Source organism: Rhipicephalus sanguineus, chromosome 1, assembly GCF_013339695.2.
Source record: "Rhipicephalus sanguineus isolate Rsan-2018 chromosome 1, BIME_Rsan_1.4, whole genome shotgun sequence".
Lineage (NCBI taxonomy): Eukaryota > Metazoa > Arthropoda > Arachnida > Ixodida > Ixodidae > Rhipicephalus > Rhipicephalus sanguineus.
The window spans coordinates 44,846,348-44,863,762 of NC_051176.1; positions in this window are offsets into that span (position 1 = coordinate 44,846,348).

Here is a 17,415-nt window from a genome sequence, read left to right on the forward strand (position 1 = left end):
CTGGAGCGGGGCACGCGCGAACGCGCGCCCCTGTCACGCTTTAGAAGGCATGTTTTAACTTTTTTTTCGCTTCGTATGTGCCATATTTTTACCGCGACCGTGTCCGAAGTGTTCGTTGTAAAAGTAGGATGCTTTGAAAAATGTTCGCTATATCTGGACGCAGCTTCAATGGTTAACATAGGAAAATCGTAAGTGCACTCAAATATGGTCGTTATAACCGATAGATCGTTATATGTGGGATCGTTGTAAGTGGGTTCGACTGTACTACAGTTCGACAGTTCTGCAGTTTGCAGTGATGCGACTGGCCGACTGGCTGAAGCCATGTTGGAGCAGGTTCTCAGAGCAGCTAAGAGAGTTCTGGAGCAGGAAAAAAGGCTTTTGGAGCAGCCAAAAGTGCATTTGGGAGCAAGAAAAAAAGCCTTTTGGAACAACCAAAAGAGCACTTCGGAGCAGGGAAAAAGGCTTTTTAGAACAACTATAGGCTCACTGGCGAGTGGAAAAATTTAATTTGTGGCAACTAAAACAGCTAAATAAAGTGGAACAAAGCCGCATTCCATAACGCTCCATGCACATACAGCTAGGACTAGCTACAGCATAACTGCTTATAGTGAAGGGCTGGCTATACTGCGGTTTTTTTTCTCCCATTTATCCTCCCATAGAACTCCATGTACTATACGCATACCGCTTATTGCGCAGCCCCCATGATCGGTTATAATGCGGCTCAGATAAGTGAGGTAACAACCGTGCTTCTCAACAGAGCTACGCCGGCGGAGGAGACGAAGATGTTACGAAGAGTTCGCCGAGTGAAGGAAGAGAAAGAGAGATGCGGTGTGAGGAAGGGTTGTCTAGGCGCTAGAGAAGCCTTTGCACCGGCTTCTTGCCGCGCCGAATGGGCGCTTACGTCAACTGGATGGTACCGCTGTTCGGTTCTTTGTCCGGAAAATAGTTACATCGTCGTACAGTGCAGGTATAGCGCGTGCAACCTCAATTCTACCAACAGTGAAGGCAGTGTTCCCCAAATGTAAGGGCTCGGCGATGTGGGCTTTCGCCTTTGCCACCAGCAGGCAGACTTGCAAGCTTGGTGTGTTATGCAGGATGGTTGTCACGGCTGTTCTACCAACCGTGAAACCAAACTTGGTTTTACGCATGCTGCCCTTCGTTCAGCTCGTAAGCGTACCTCTTTTGGGCTCGATCTTATGTTATCCTTCCGGGGCGGCATGACAAGTTGCGAACCCACAGGCTAGGCCTAACGAGCACTAACCGTGTAACTGCCATTGATAGTGGCCACGGATGTGCGGTTTGGTGTCGAGTCAACGAAAAGCTTTGCAGTGGTTACATTCTGAAACGGGTGGATGGATGGAAGAACCTTTCCAATTCTGAAAGCAATGACTCGCGTCATCAGTGAAAACGAGGGCGTGCATGTGCAACACTTGAGTGGTGGCTTGCGGTTGCACTACTTCCAACATTGGACCTCGGAAATCGAAATCATGCGGATATTCCGTTGTCATTCTGTGCAGAAACTCAGTAAGCGAGGAGCTTTGAAAACAGTCGGCAGCTTTCTGCTACAGCACTTTTTTTTCTGTGTTCGTTTTGTCGGCACAGCCAGTCCAGAAAGGTAACCTTTCAACATTTGCAAATTTAAGGAAATATAAGGAAGTTTAAGGCTGCCTGTTTGTCACTTCTCGCACACGTGCAGTCTTTGACAAATGGTGTTTTGGTTACAGCACGTATACCGTAAAAACCCGCATATAGCTCGGACCCGCATATAGTCCGGGGTGTAATTCGGGGATAGCAAACGTGAGAAAAAAGTTTTCACCCGAATATAGTCCGAGGAAAATGGAAAAAATGCATTTATTGACATTTCATTCATCGTCGTCATCGGACGCACTCTCTTCCGAAGCTCCCTTGTCGGAAATGTTCTCCCACAGCACATCATCCTCAGTGCCATCAAGCGCGTTCGAGATGGAGCACTTTTTGAAGGCGCGGCAAACGAGCGCCTCTGGAATGCAGGCCCAAGCCTCGACTATCCACGAGCAGAGCATCACTGGCGAGGCCCGTTTCAGCCGTCCGGCAGGGGTCACTTCTGGTTCTCCGGACCTCATCCACTCCACGTACAGGCGCTTGACATGGTCCTTAAATGGCTTATTAAGGCACACATCAAGCGGCTGCAGCTGTGATGTCATCCCTCCCGGGATGACGACGAGCTCGGTGCGGGAGTCGCGCAGCAGTCTCTTTACGGAGTCGGCCAGGTGACACCGAAACGCGTCGAGCACAAGCATCGAAGCAGCAGTGCTCCAGGCAGTCGACACCACACGGACTTTATCCAGTCAAGGACTAGCGATTCGTCCATCCACCCCTTGTCCTGGCAGCGGACGACGACATTTTTTGGGAACTTCTCCCCCTTCGGCAGCGTCTTTCGTTTGAACACCACGTAGGGTGGCAGCTTGCGACCGTCAGCCGTGCAGGATAACATTACAGTTACCCGCGTTTTTTCGTTCCCAGTCGACCGCACGATAACTTGCCTGGAGCCTTTTTGATGCACCGTCAGCGCCGAGGGCATATCCAGGTAGACCGGCGTTTGATCTGCGTTGCCGATCTGGCCCAGCTGAAAGGGGACTGCCTTTCACAACGCAATTATGTACTTTTGAAAAGCCACAAGGTGCTCTTCGTAGCTCTCTGGTAGCTTCTTGGAGATCGACGTACGCCGACGTAGGGAGAACCCAGCGCGGCGCATGAAGCGAGACACTCAATGCTTGCTCGCTTTGAAATCCTCCGGCTGAATGCCTTTGTCTCGAGCGATCTCCCTTGCCTTCGCTTGTAGCAGCTCGATGTTGACAGCGAGATGTGCAGCTCGCTGCTCCCGCACAAAGTCTGCGAGTTCTCGTTCCACGTCAGGAAATGCTCCATTTTTTGGTCCGCGGAAACTTTTTCGCTGGCCACTGCATGCAAAGAGGGCTTCCTTCTGCTTCCGCCAACCCCGAATACTCCGCTCGTTGACTCCGAACTGTCGCTCCGCGGCACAGTTGCCGATGGTTTCGGCAGCAGCGATAACTTTTCTTTTAAAAGCAGCAGAGTACTGCCTGCGCAGTCCTGACATGGCGTAAAATCACAGGAGCAAAATCGAGGCCGTCGTTATGGACACCAAGTTGAAGCAAAGGCCACTGACCGACTGACCAACCACTGTTGCACACGGGGGTCCGTAAGCAGTAAGACTAACGCTGCTAACACTACCTAGCGCAGAAGCGCGCAGACACCTGATGATGATGATAGCACCACGTTATGCTGAAACCAAAACTGAATTTGGGCCGAAAATTCTTGGGACCCGCATATAGTACGGAGCCGAAATTTCGCACCCTAAAATCTAGAAAAAAACCCCGGGCTATACGCGGGTTTTTACGGTATTTGCCCTTCTGGAGACTTAGGTTATATGCCGTCTGCGGTGTAACAGAAATGTAGTCCAATCAGCACTGCACACATTTTCCTTAACCTACGCGCAGCTACTGTAGCATGGTCTGTGCCCGTCAGGATAGGTGCATGCTACAAATTTCAACCTCGTTTCGTTTTCTAAACATGAAAACACAATGTTTGGCGCAGAATAGTGAAAATGTAGCAGGATTGATTTTTTTGGAGCAGTTCGGCACAATAGGCGCAGTTATCACATCACTGACTTTCAAGTTCTTCAAGCACCTAAGCAGGTGCCAACAGCATTTGAGTCACATCTATGCGGTAATAAAGCAACACTTTGGGTTTTTTGTATGGGTTGGCGGCACCTCGGATAAAAAGAATTGAGCCCATGACCACTCTTTATTGCACTCACCAGGCAAATGATGACCATGCAAGAAGACAGAGGCTGGCCCACACAAGAACTGCCTGTGGGTCCCTGGTGCCTCCATGCATGTAGAGGCCCCTTCCACTGGCACTTGGGGCACGCAGACCACACCAGCCATACCGTATGTCAAGCAGGCAATGGGTTGCTTGGCGGCCATGAACATGGCAGGGCGCCCCACATGCTTCGACAGATCCACTAAGAACCTGTCCACAAGGCCCTCCTTCACATCGCAGGCCCACGTAGCTGGGGGTCATGCACTGCACGCAAGCAAAGAACACAACATCCAAAATGAACGACAATTTCACAGAATACACGTAGCAAATACTGTGGATTTAAAGATACTGAATTACATTTAGCATCGTTCTTGACTTATGAAATGGAAGAATAATAAGAGGAACATCATTTAGACAAAGATCAGGGTGCAATACCTTCAATTAGGCTTATGCGAATATTCGAGCACTTCGAATATTCGAACGAATATTACAGTATTTGAATTCGCTTCGACACGAATTTAAATTCTAGGAAATTTCGAAGTATTCGAAATGAGCGAATAGACATATATAAACTGCATGTAACCTGCTGTAAAGGTGGTTTCACTGCAGCGGAGAAGTGCTATACCGTGAATACCCCTATCCAGGGAAAATCCGCACTCCCACAGTCACACTTCAAGGTTAAATGAACATACAGTGAAACCTCCTTGATTCAAAGTCACTGGGACTGAAAAATTTAATTAAGCGAGTTTTCAAATTATTCAAACATACAAAAAGCGGGATGCAAGGAACTGAATTACTGGAAGTAACCAGAGGTAATCGTTTGCTGTGCCTGCTAATTTGCAGCTCCAAGGGTTATGTTTTCCAGCCATACCTGGTCCCAATTTTGTCGCTAAACTGGGAAAACGGCGAGCCTTGCTGCTGCCAGCGCAAGACAAAAAAAGAATGGTCTCGTGGTCAACTGAAATGCCCGCCTGCAGAAAATAAAACGTGCTTCACTGCAACACAGTGGTGACACGCAGGCAGCATGTCACCTGCTCCTTGCAGCATCAGCACGTCATGGTGCGACCATTCGCCCATTCTTTCTGGTATATTATAGAATTTAATAATAACCAGTGTGACTGACTTCGCGACGTGTTTTGGGTGGAAAAGATGATGAGTGAAGTTTTCGAAGTAGGCGTTGCAGGCAAGTACTCCGCCAGAAGTGCTAGCGTGCAAATTGCCGGAACAACTGCCAAATTAGAGGTTCGCATACATTGCAAATTCCGTCAGACTGTCCTTTATTATTATCTCTATTTTCCCAAAAAGAAGGGGTAAATAATGACACAATGATCTTGCGAGAAGCATGCATCATGCTGCCTGCGTGTCACTGCTGTGTTGCAGTGAAGCATGTCTTTTCCATGGCCACATATTTCAGCTGACCACAAAACCGTTTTTTTTTTTCTTTTTTTGCTGGCAGCAGCGAGGCTGGGAGGCTTCACTTGTCACTCATTAGTACCGCTACACTGCAGTGCTTTGCGGCTCCTAAGGGCCATCATTTCTGAGGATGTACGGCTAAATCAGGATCGGGAATTGGCACATGGCACCAAAAGTTTTCGAATTAACCGAGTGGTACTGACCGCCACTTCCAATTATCCGTTCAAATTTACATCGCGAAATGTGGGGCCGCAGAAATCCTTCGAATTATGCGGGCAGAGTGTCGGAACGGAAGGAAAAAAAAAACGAAAAACGAAAAAAAAAACTATTTTTGACCGGAACAAAAACGTAACCGAAACGTTATTTATTATTTCATTCTGGAGTGAAACCGAAATTTTTTCAATCGTTTTTCGGTTCACGAGGAAACTTGGCAATCCAGAACAATGGAGGTCATGAAACTCTAGCAATTATGCATATCTCAAGGTACAGTATTAGCGCGTACCCTAGGCAGGAATTCCAAAGCAAAGATATGTTGAAATTCTGCCCACAACGAAAACAGTGGCAACCAGAGATGTTTATTTAACGCAAGTGGACTTTTGCGCGCCTGTCACGCAGACCAGCGTGGCGAGGACATTGTCGGCACTGAATTTGTTACAGCGAAAGCTGTTATGAGATCACAACAGCCGATTTTGGCGGCATAGTTGTCCGCCGCCGCTGGTGTCCGCAATGGCTATCGCGCGAAATAAAATATTTGGCGGATCCCACGCCTTGTCGGAATGGGTTTCATGAGGTTTCATGCGAAGCAATCAGCGACTAATTGTCTATGCCGCATTTTTGGCTTTGATCCAAGCGTTTCGAGGTGGATCGACGTGTTTTTGAAAGCGCAGTAGTTGTGTGCACATCGTGGCCTCACCAGGCACGGCAGTTACACTGGCAATTAAAGGGTAACTTAAGGAGCTCAGACGTGAGCATTATCGAAACGAAGGGTACTTTACGGTGCGATGATGTGAATATCATACGTAACTTTCGTTCGGGTATTGCTCCGGGGTCGAGAAACGCTTGAATATAGCTTACTGAATCATAGAGATGCAAATGTAATGTTTATGAGACTGCTATAAAAGCGGAGCCAACACTGTAACCACAATTGACGTTAACCTGGCATGACGCCTGTATCACAGCAGTACATATACAATGCTTGTTGCTTTGTTATAAAATTAGATAGCCAGCAATGCAACCACAATTGTCGCTGCACGGACATTACGCCTGCATAGGGTCTTTTTCCAAAGCAGTTTCAAGCAGTGGCGTGGCTCTGTGCTAGAATACCTGACTGTCAGGCAGAATACTTGGGTTCGATTCCTGCTGGGATCCTGATTTTCTTCTTTGCATTCGTCGGGTCAACGCTGCCGATGTCTGTTTTTCTTTACGGTCTCGCATTTAAATTACCAATTTCTGTTCTCGCTGTTCTTGGGAAGATATAAACTATCAATCACCTATGGCGGATACCCGCTTACCGTTGCCTGTGGCATACGGTTATGTGCCACACATGTCTGGAGGAAAGGGTTTGATGACGTGTGCGACAGGATTTTCACGTTATTGATGTCATGACCAGACAGTCATATTCGCCAAACCCTCTTACCCTCCCATGCCAATTTTGGTCTACACCAAGCTATGGAGGCGATCACGATCGAGAGCAGCCAGACGTAGGCGGCTAGATAGATACAGTAAAACCTCGGTGATACGATCACGGCTCGTACGAATTTAGGGGTGATACGAATTTTTCTGTGGTCCCGGCCAAGGCCCATTAGCCTGCAATGTATTGCAGTACGGTTGTTGCGAACAGATTTGCACCCCGCGACGTTTGATATGAACGTACGCTAGCGCACAGGTACGAAAAGGTGCAGCCCGCGCTGTCGCGGAAGACCCGGCAATCACGCGCGGGCGCGGGCATGCGCGCTGCGCGACGATCAACGGCGCGTCATCGCCTCCGAGATAGTGCGCGCGAATTTTGGAGGCCTTTATGCGCCTTCGCGTTTAGATTACAGATGACACTGACGTCGCACTTTTTTCTTTCGACGCGTTGACGCGCGCTCCTGGGCTCGAGGCAGCATCGTCTTTGTACTGTGTTAACACGTGCCTGCCACATCGATGCAAGCCATGACCCCGCAGTCAGGCTGCGGGTCCGTCATGAAGTCCCATGCAGAAAAGCGCAGTAAGATTAGGAACGGGCTACTAGCGGTCACGGAGCACACCACATCTGGTTCATTAATTACACACGCGCGCATGCACCGTATATTTACGAGTACAAGTATGATCGGTGACGTCTAAAAACTTTACTGCTAATCATTCAGAGCTGTTCATGACGTCGCTGCGGCCCCGAGAAACACTAAATCAAAACATATGCCAACTTTTTTTTTGTTGCGCACTAATTTTGCATGTTTTCTGGTGATACGAATTTCGGATGATACGAATATTTTTGGTAACCCCGCGAGATTCGTGTCACCGAGGTTTTACTGTAGATAGAAACACTCGGACTGCCTTGGGTTTGCTTAGAAAAAAAAAACCGAACTCTTTCGGAAGAAAGAATCCTGCGCCACCGACAGGACTTAACGTCACATAAGAAGGCTGTGCAGGCGCTAATGCGCTTTCTGCATTCAACCGGTCTATCAGAACGGCTATGATAGGAACATCCTGCATGCGTGTGCATGTGTGCATTTTTTGGTATGTTTTTATTTATCTCACTATCTGTCCTCTTTCCGACCCCTATTTCCCCACCCCTCTGCAGGGTAGCACACCGGTTGTTACTACCAGGTTAAACTCCCTGCCTTTTCCTTTTCATCTATTTCTGTCTCTCTCTGTCCGCATTTAAAACGAAATAAACACGTTTCTAGGATTGGATAGGATTTTAACCCGCGCCCTCTGCGTGGCAGTCGAGTATTCCGCCACAGTTCCACTCTGGTGCTTGTAACTCATTTGCTAAAATACTCTATACAGGTATCATGTCGGTCAAGGAATCATGTTAACAAAGGTAATATAGCGTAGCAGAAGAGTAAAATAAAAACCTGGCATCACACAATGCGAATTGCGCAACGAGTCGGTCGTTCAAGGCTTCCAACGCGTTACAAAGGGCTCATCCAAAATTCTTCATCGTCATCAGTCACAGCACAAAGTGCATATAATGCCTTACAGATGTGTAGCGGGTACCATGATTCTCCGACGAATGATGAAAAATTGCATAGTGGCTGCTTTGCTACTTCAGAAAAATTACGGTGATTCATGGCGTAGTGTGTACATTGCATGTGTACTTGTATTAGTTGCCCCAAGAGTGTCTACAACGGGCTCTAGAAAGGCCGCTCTTCCAGCTTTCGCTGTGACTGTGCTGTGTGTTCCGCGCAGGCCTGGTGCTTTTTATCAGAACAGCGGTCTTGCACAGAGAGTACACTCAATGACGTGCTGCTTCTGAGATCGTGCTCACTCCCTTGACACAAAGCATTGAGCCCGCTAAAAAATCGTAATTGACTTATGAGAAAATAAATAGTATGACTTTGAAGCATATACTTGTTTGTGCTAGTTGGTAGGAATTCGTGGTACAGTTATTTATGCTCCACTGAAGAATTTTACACCTCTCCCTTCTTAAGAAGAGGGCAAGTAACTACATCCCAAATCAAATCTTTTTTATAATTACCTCAACTTCAATGTTTTGTATACAAAAAAAATTAAAAAAGAAACGTTACGAACCCGTTACGGAACATTTTTTTCTCGTTCCGGAACAGAAACGGAACGGAACTTTTTGCAGTGGAACGAAACTAAAACCGAAACGAAAAACATTTCGTTCCGACACCCTGTATGCGGGATTTCGAAATAACAGAGTTCGAATTAATGAGGTTTCACTGTATTATCCTCGCATTGATTCCTCAATTTTTTGAAGTTTAAAAGCTGTTTATACCGGCTTATATGCTCAATGTATAGAAAATTTTAAAACTATTTTAAAACGTATTTTACAGGTTATCACTTCCATTCAACCAAAAGCCAAATACTGCTACTATTCAAAGTTGCTTGCACTTCCCTTTGAACCAAAAAGAATGATATGCATATGCCTTGTTTCAACTTTAAAACTATTGTGCAGGTTAGTTGGGTCACAATGAATATGCTCATTTTCCTTCATATTATGTGATATATACTATTCAAATTCGCTTCGAAATTATTTGACCAAATCACTTTTCGCTTCAGTAAAAAGCCCCACGTCACGAGCTACGAAGTAATGAAATGCACCTCATGGTCAAGTAATGACAAGAATGTGACAACAGCAAAACGAATGATTGTGCACGGAAGGTGGACCGTCACCTTGCATAATCACCCTGTAGTGCCACTTAGTGCCCGCAATCCCAGAAAAGAGTCAGAAAAACTGGATGGCAAAGGGTATCAGAGTCCTAAATTTTAGATGCCCTTGTACATTGATTTTATGGCTTATGTGGCAGCATTATCAAGATGTTCCGATTATCAAGCATGCATGAAAAATTGCTTGTTGACTGTATGTAAAGAACTGCGCCGAGACGAAGTGAAGATTGAGACACAAAGCTGTCACCAAATCATACTAGAAGAAGTCACTAAATCATCTGAGTCACATAATTTGTACAAAGTCAGCCGCATGCAGAGGAAACACCGCACTAGCAATCAGGAGCTCATACCTGCTGATGCTCGAAATATTCAGAATATTTCATTCTTGGCAATGATTGTTATGCACCATATAACGCACATTTCTCTCATGCAGTCGAAGAAATGTAGCCTCATCAGCTCAAATATGGGGCATTCCATGAAAATGTCCCAGCCACTTTGGCAACCATCTGAAATGTGACCGAAAAAAAAAATGTGCTGATTTCTTGCATTGAAAACAGTAAACTGCTAGAGTATGCCGAAGAGAAATCTTTTTTGTCTCGTGGGGGCCTTCCGAATTTCGCAGAATGTTGTCCGATTGTCGTTTGTTCAAAAATCAATCCTGAGAGCATTGTTTCATGTTTCAATGCAAAATTTGGTGCACATATTAAGCAAAAGAGTCTGCATAAGATGCTGGAATTTCAGTTATATTACTGCAACTTTTCTGGCATATACACCTCCGCAAATTTTGTCAACATGTTCTATGTTTGCATTTTCTTCCTTGTAATACTGCGCTATGTATGAACATCCCAGTAATCAATACTTACTCTACGGAAAGTATATTTTGCAATACAAACGAAGTTTTAATATGAGAAAAAATTCACGAATTGTGGAAATCTTCAATTTTGGCCACATTGAGATGAGATTTACACCCCGTGGTGCTTTAATTAAAAATCAGCTTTATACCTCAATCGAAAGCAAATGAACAGTTCTTACATGGCAACTTATATCGTTACAATTTTTGTTTTAAGGGAGAAAATAATTTTTGAAGTTCCCCATTAATGGCCATCTTGCCGCTTGTTCATATGGTGGCTTCGTCATTGAAGTTGCCCTTTGCCATCAATGGGAAACTTCAAAAATTTTTTGTTCCCTTAAAACAAAAATTGTAATAAATGTTGCCATATAAGAAAAACTATTTGCTTTTGATTGAGGTATAAAGCCGATTTTTAATTGGAGCACCACGTGGTGTAAATTACGTCTCAATCTGGCCCAAAATGAAGATTTACAAATTTGTGATTTTGTTTCACAAGATTTGCAAAATTCAATGGTCTGAAAACTTTTTTAATGCAAAATATACCTTCTGTACAGTAAGTACTGATTACTGGGATATTCATACATAGCGCAGTATTACAAGAGAAAAAATGCAAGCATATAACATTTTGACAAAATTTGTGGAGGCATATGTAAAAGAAAAATTGCAGTAATATAACCGAGATTCAAAGAACTTATGCAGGCGCTTTTGCTTAATATGTGAACCAAATTTGGCATTGAAACACGAAACAATACTCTCAGAAATAATTTTCGAACAAACGTCACTCAGGCAACATTATGTGAAATTCGGAGGGCTCCCACGCGACCAAAAGATCTTTCTTCCTGAAATATTCTAGGAATTTTTAAATGCAACAATCAGCATAATTTTTTTTCAATCCCATTTGAGATGGTCACTAAAATGGCTCGGACGTTTGGCATGCAATGCCCCATATGAATGAGTGATGGAAAGAAGATGACTTTTTAAGGGCTCGTTTTTCTGTGTTAGACCCAATCGGGGGTGGAAGCGGGCTTGAGTGTTTTGGAGCAGCTCAGGGAGCAGGAATAATGCTGTTTTGGAGCAGCTTTGGAGCACCAAAATGTGTGTTTTGGAGCAATGCAAGTTAGTTTTGGAGCAGAATTGTAAGGTAAAACATCATTGTTGTTTAATTCTTTTTATTTCTGGTAAACACAAGAAATTCTAACGATTTTAGAAAACATTCAATACTGATGCACCAACCACGCTTAAACAAATGATATATATACATACACACGCGTACGTGTTATCATTAAAACATCACAGCTGTGATAGAGCAATGACTCAGGAAAACGAGATAAGCAATGTTTTCAATAGCTACACTTGACCAGACTGACAAATGAAAAACGTTCATGGTAATGAACGTTTTTCGGCAGCGGCGTTTCTGCGCCGCGTTTGTCGTGTTGCTACATTCTCGTCAAAAGCCTACGCCAGCTGCAAAAAGTTCCTTCGAAATGCGCGGAGGTCAGCGCCGTCTGGAGGCAATGGAAGAAACCAAACAAACACGCGTGTGCACCTTAAACTCAGCTTGTCGGACGAGCGGGCGATGTGCCGCGCGAGGCGTTGTCTTTTCTACTTCAAGTAGGAAGACGCGGCGGCGCAATTTTGAGATAGCGTTCGTGAAAATGACGCGCACAACCCTCCGACCACGCGTCAGTCGCGCATGAAATCGCGCCATTCGGGACGCAACAGCGCGATTTCGCGAAGGCGTTCGTCAAAAAACGCGCGTAAATCACGCCAAAAATTGCACCAAGCGCTTCCACCTTTTCCCTTTAAGTTCCCTTCCAAGATTTCCTAGATGTCGCAAGCGCACAATTTGTATCCCGTGGTTTTGTTTTCGTACTACCTCACATTCGTCTTTTCAGTAATAAACGTTCCAGGTGTCTATCTTGTTCCGTTTCGTATATTTCTTCACTCGCCACCTCATGTACCAAACCACACACAGCAACGGCGGTGAGCGGCGCGTCACGTGCTGTGGATGGTACTAGCTACAGCGTACTCGACCACGAGCCGAGCGCAGGTTCTGACGAGCCAAAATCGAACAATGCGACCGATCGCACTAGCGAGACTAAGCTCGTCGCTGCACAAGCGCGTTTACATGCTGCATTTGTAACGTCTAAGGGCTTGTGTGCAATGCAACAAATTCTGCACATGGAGAGGCACGCTCTCGCTAAAAAAACAAAAAAAAAAACAAAAAAAGAGTTTCGGAAATGGTCCAACCGACTTACATAAACCGAAGCCTTGTGAGTGATTTCGCAGTTGGTAGTGGCTTGATTGACCGCAAACGGATAAAACAAATTTTTCGTTCTCATGCAGACTTATGACACAAAATTCATATTACACACTCAGCTATACAGCGGTTTCCTTAACGCAAAGTTTCTAAATAATGGTGACACATTCACGTCCGCGGCAGCTGCTCGCACTATCTTCATGGCTTCACATCAAATTAAACATTCGCAGTAAATAGAACCTTTTCGACATTATGAAGCGTCAACGCACTTAATTTTATTCATGTTCGCAATCCCAGGCCACGATGACAGCAACCGCCTCGTGCGCGCAGCACGCCAGAAAACTCCGTTGCCGCCGGCGCCACAATAAAAATATGGCCGCACAACTCACTTTCTTGTGGCTCGCTAGGTTTTTTGCGCCTTCAACAAGGTCACGAGAGCTCGCCAAGTGATGTGATGATGATATAAGCTCGCTTAGGCGCGCCATGACACGGATGACAGCGGCACATGAAGGCACCAAACGTAGCCTCGGTGATCGGTTCCGGCAGCTCACTGGAGCCCATCGCGGAGGCCGTAAACGAAAGACGGCTTGGGAGAAGTTTCGGCGCAATAATGCGTTTTGGAGAAGGATGGCGCAGCAGAAGTGGATTGGCGCAACGTGGCGCAAATGGCGCAGCACTTCCACCCCTGCCCAATATTAATGAGAACTTGCCTTGGCATTTTGTCTGTTAGTTCTCATCCATATGAATGAGGCATTTCTCCCAAGTGTGGTAGACCTTGTACGATGAGTGCAACCGATGGTACATTTACACATGTACCGCCATATCTCAGCTGCCACATTATTTCTCTTATTAGCCCTTCATCTCTTCCTGTCTGCAACTATGCAGCCAACAATATTCAGTGTCCAGCCACATTCTCTACAGTGTATTGGCAGATACCTTTCAATCACACACTTTACATTATTACCATGCTAATGCAGGAGAGGTCACTTATGCAATGTCTAAAACTAATGTAAAATTTGTTTTTTTGTTAAAGTGGGATCTTGTAGCCGATTTAGTGCAACGAAGGAAACGAAACTACCAAGAGATGGGAGAACAAAACAGTGGAGATGGTACCTTCTCTGCAGTGCGACCTTTTGCCTGCCACACCCTAGTTTAAACATTCCCCTTACTAACTGAAAACTTACTTCAGACAAGGCAGAGCTCCAGCGGCACTTGTGCCAACCCAGGGTTCGTACAGGCTTCAAAGGAGAAAATTCAAGGATATTCAAGGACTTTCAAGGCCCTATAGGAGGATTTTCAAGGCCCTCTTCGAGAGGTAATTTTTTTTCCCATGTCGAAGATCTTGAAACAGTGCTCTCAAAAGGTCTGACATTTATTGCACAAAGAAAAATACATGTCACAATACAAATCTGCTTGTATTGCACACAATAAAAAATAAAGATATGTTTACCAAATATCACAACATAAATTGCTTCAAATGCACAAAAATCTTCAGGAAGCAGCTCCTTATAGCTGCCCACTTATACATATCACAATGCAATTCTGCTTGTATTGCACGCAATAGAAATAAATAAAGATAGCTTCATCAAATATCACAATGCAAATTGCTTCAAATGCACAAAGCACCTAGCGGCTGCCCACTTCAGGCGAGCTCCAGAAGCTTTTGCTGAATTTGGACGTTGAGCGAGTGTAGCTCACCAGTCTTCTCCTTTGCCGTCTTCCTCAAGCTATTTGACTTGACAATGTGTGCCACATCGTTTGCTGCCTCTGCTTTTTCCGCATAGGCATCTGCAGAAGCCATGAGGTCATCAATTGTCAATTCTAGCCTTTTTTTCTTTCTTTTCATTCCATCGAGCTCTTCCTCTATGCATTGTTTTTTCCTCTGCTTTGAAGCTTCAAGGTTTTGCTTCTTCTCGGCTTCTAAGTATGCTCCATACTTGTGTCTAGCAGCTGACACTGCCATCCTCAGTTCCCTGGTGATTGGAACCTGCAGAACACCACCTGCCTTCTCAACCGCATCACACACAACCCGCTGTGAAACATAGGAAAGGTCCTTGAGATTCTCCACGCACACCTGTCGGTTCACACTGAATCCACGTTCAACTGTGGCCTGGCCGTGACTGAGGACAAGCAAAAGTTTTACGATGGTCCATAACTCAGAGTAGCTTGAACTAAATTTCAAGAGGTCAGGGTAGAACTCATCCAGCCTATCAACACTCTTGTCATATTGTCTAAGCTTATGTTTCTGCTCGTGCAGAAGCTCCGTGTACTCGGCCAGCACAGTGTCTCGAAAGTGTTCAGCTATTCTACCCGCAGCGATGAGGGTATCCAACACTTTTCTAAAACCTGTAAGGCATTCGTCGGGCTTTGAACACATCTGTCGCGGGTCCAGTGAAGAAAGGCCCCTAACAAATACAAACTTCAAGGGGCTTCGCTCTAGGACTTTTTTTGTGGCACTGATCAAAAACTGTTTACATTCCATCCGGAACTGAAACACATCCCTTGAGCTTACCCGAGAATTCTTGATAATTTGCTCGGCTTTGTAGCCTATATCCACCTTTTCAAGTGGAATATGATTCTCAACATTATCAACATCGACCTTCAGCAGGCCAACGATTCCTTTGGCAGAGAGGATCGAACATTTCAAAAACTTCATCAGCAGCTTCCTGAGAACAGTTTCTAAATCCTTTGCAAGAAAAAAAGCCATTGGCTTGTCTGTTTGGTACTCTACCAGAAAAGGCTTGAGTGCCATTGCCACACACAACGCAAAATTCAACTTTGCTGGCAGCAAAGCATCACAGCTGAACTCAAACAAGTTGTTGAATGAGGCACACTTCGGCAGATTAACTTCTTTCTTTCTAGCAGCCTCAATGTACTTTTTGATGTCAGACCACACCACCAATGCTCTCTCAATGACAGGGACATTCTCCAACCACCTGTGGGCAACAAACTTGAGAGGAAAAGTGCACTGGCCTGTAACTGACGAAAAGTCTTCTCTCCGTGCTGGGGCATCTTCAAAAAGTGTGCTTAGACTAGACAGCAGGCAATCAAGTCCCCATTTAGTAGCTGAAACTCCTGCTCTATACGCGTTGTGCACTGTGTGAAGTCCACAAGTGCCTAAGTCCACACACTGAACTTGGTAATGTTCTTGCAAGTGCTCTTGGAGGCCCTTAAAGAACTTCAGATTGACATTGGGACCGTCCATGGATATCTGAAGAATCTTTGCCAGGGGCAATGGCTCAAGCGAGCTTAGCAACTTTTCCTGAATGTCATTCGCTGTAGAATGTCCCAGAAAAACGGAGGTATAATATCTTGTCGTCACCTTCTGGGCGGAGTCCCAACACCTCACGTGCACATCCATTTGCTTACTGTGCAGACAGTCATTTGCCGACTCATCGAAAAGTACGACGAAGAATTCACACTGTTCTATCTCTCGCTGCAAGGCCGAAAGAAAGAAAGGCCTGAGTCCATGACATGTCACATATGCGCATTTCTTTTCACCACAAGAAAACGCCTTCGCCACTTCACTGTCCGGAAACATGCGTCGAAATAACTCCCCTGCTTGGGATGACGACCGGTACGAGAAGTGGGATGTGACGACTTTCAAAGTCCAAAGAATTTCTGCGTCAGTGACAAGCTCGTGCGTTTTAGAAGCATCATTTAAGCTTGGCGACTGCAACGGAGACGCTGTAGTGGACTGCTCTGTCGGAACAGGCGTCAGGTAGCTTTTCAACGCACTCCCTTGCCCCATCTTGATTGCGCCAATATGCTTGGCACTTTTCATGTGACTTTTTAAAGCGGATTCACCCATGGCAGTCACATCAAAAGTTTTGCCGCAAAGCTTGCACTTAGCCCGATGCGGATTCGTCGTGTCAGGTGCAATCCAGTGCTTGTAGTCGTCATGGTGGAGCCACGTAGTCTGAAATTTGCTTTTTCCAGGCATTGTTTAGCATATCAACACATCACTTGCACCCCTTGTACTAACACGTAGAAGGCACGCTCATTCCAAAAAGCGCTGGTAGCACAAGGACACGACTAGGTTAAAGCCCGCGCACAAACGCGGACGCCACAATGGACATGCGATAGCGATGGGGCGACTGCGCTCGCAGCCGTTACTACTTCCGCTAGCGCCGGTAGTGACGTTTTAAGCCACTGACACGAAGTCTACATTGAACGCTGCCTCCGAAACTCGCACCAAGTCCAATGTTGCCAGCGGCCAAACGAGATTCGGCTAAATAGGTATAAAAATTGGTACGGTTTCCTGCCGCATTTTAGAACTCAAACAAAAGACAAAAGTTGAGCAAAGAAAACCATTTTCATGATGACAAATACAATTCAAATTTAGCATTCAACAAATTCAAGGTTTTTCAAGGACTGGTCCGAAATTCAAGGTTTTTAAGGGCCTTGAAAACACACTTTCGATTTTCAAGGGTATTCAAGGGTTTCAAGGACCTGTGCGCACCCTGCAACCACCTTCGCCTCCAGCACTGGCAAAGCAATCGGCACAAGATGTTTGCTGGCACTTGGGCAATGGCAGCGGAGGGTCTGACTCCACGGGAAAACTCGATGCACCTTTCAGTGTTTTCCCCACACAGGTCCAGTCAAAGATCAGACGAACCTGTAGAGTGTGGCCTAGTTCACCTGCACAAAGTTCCGCAGCCCAATTTTCATCTGCAACTCTACAAGAGCTCGAAGAGAAGATATCCCCCTGACAAATCTGTAATGTGCACATGTT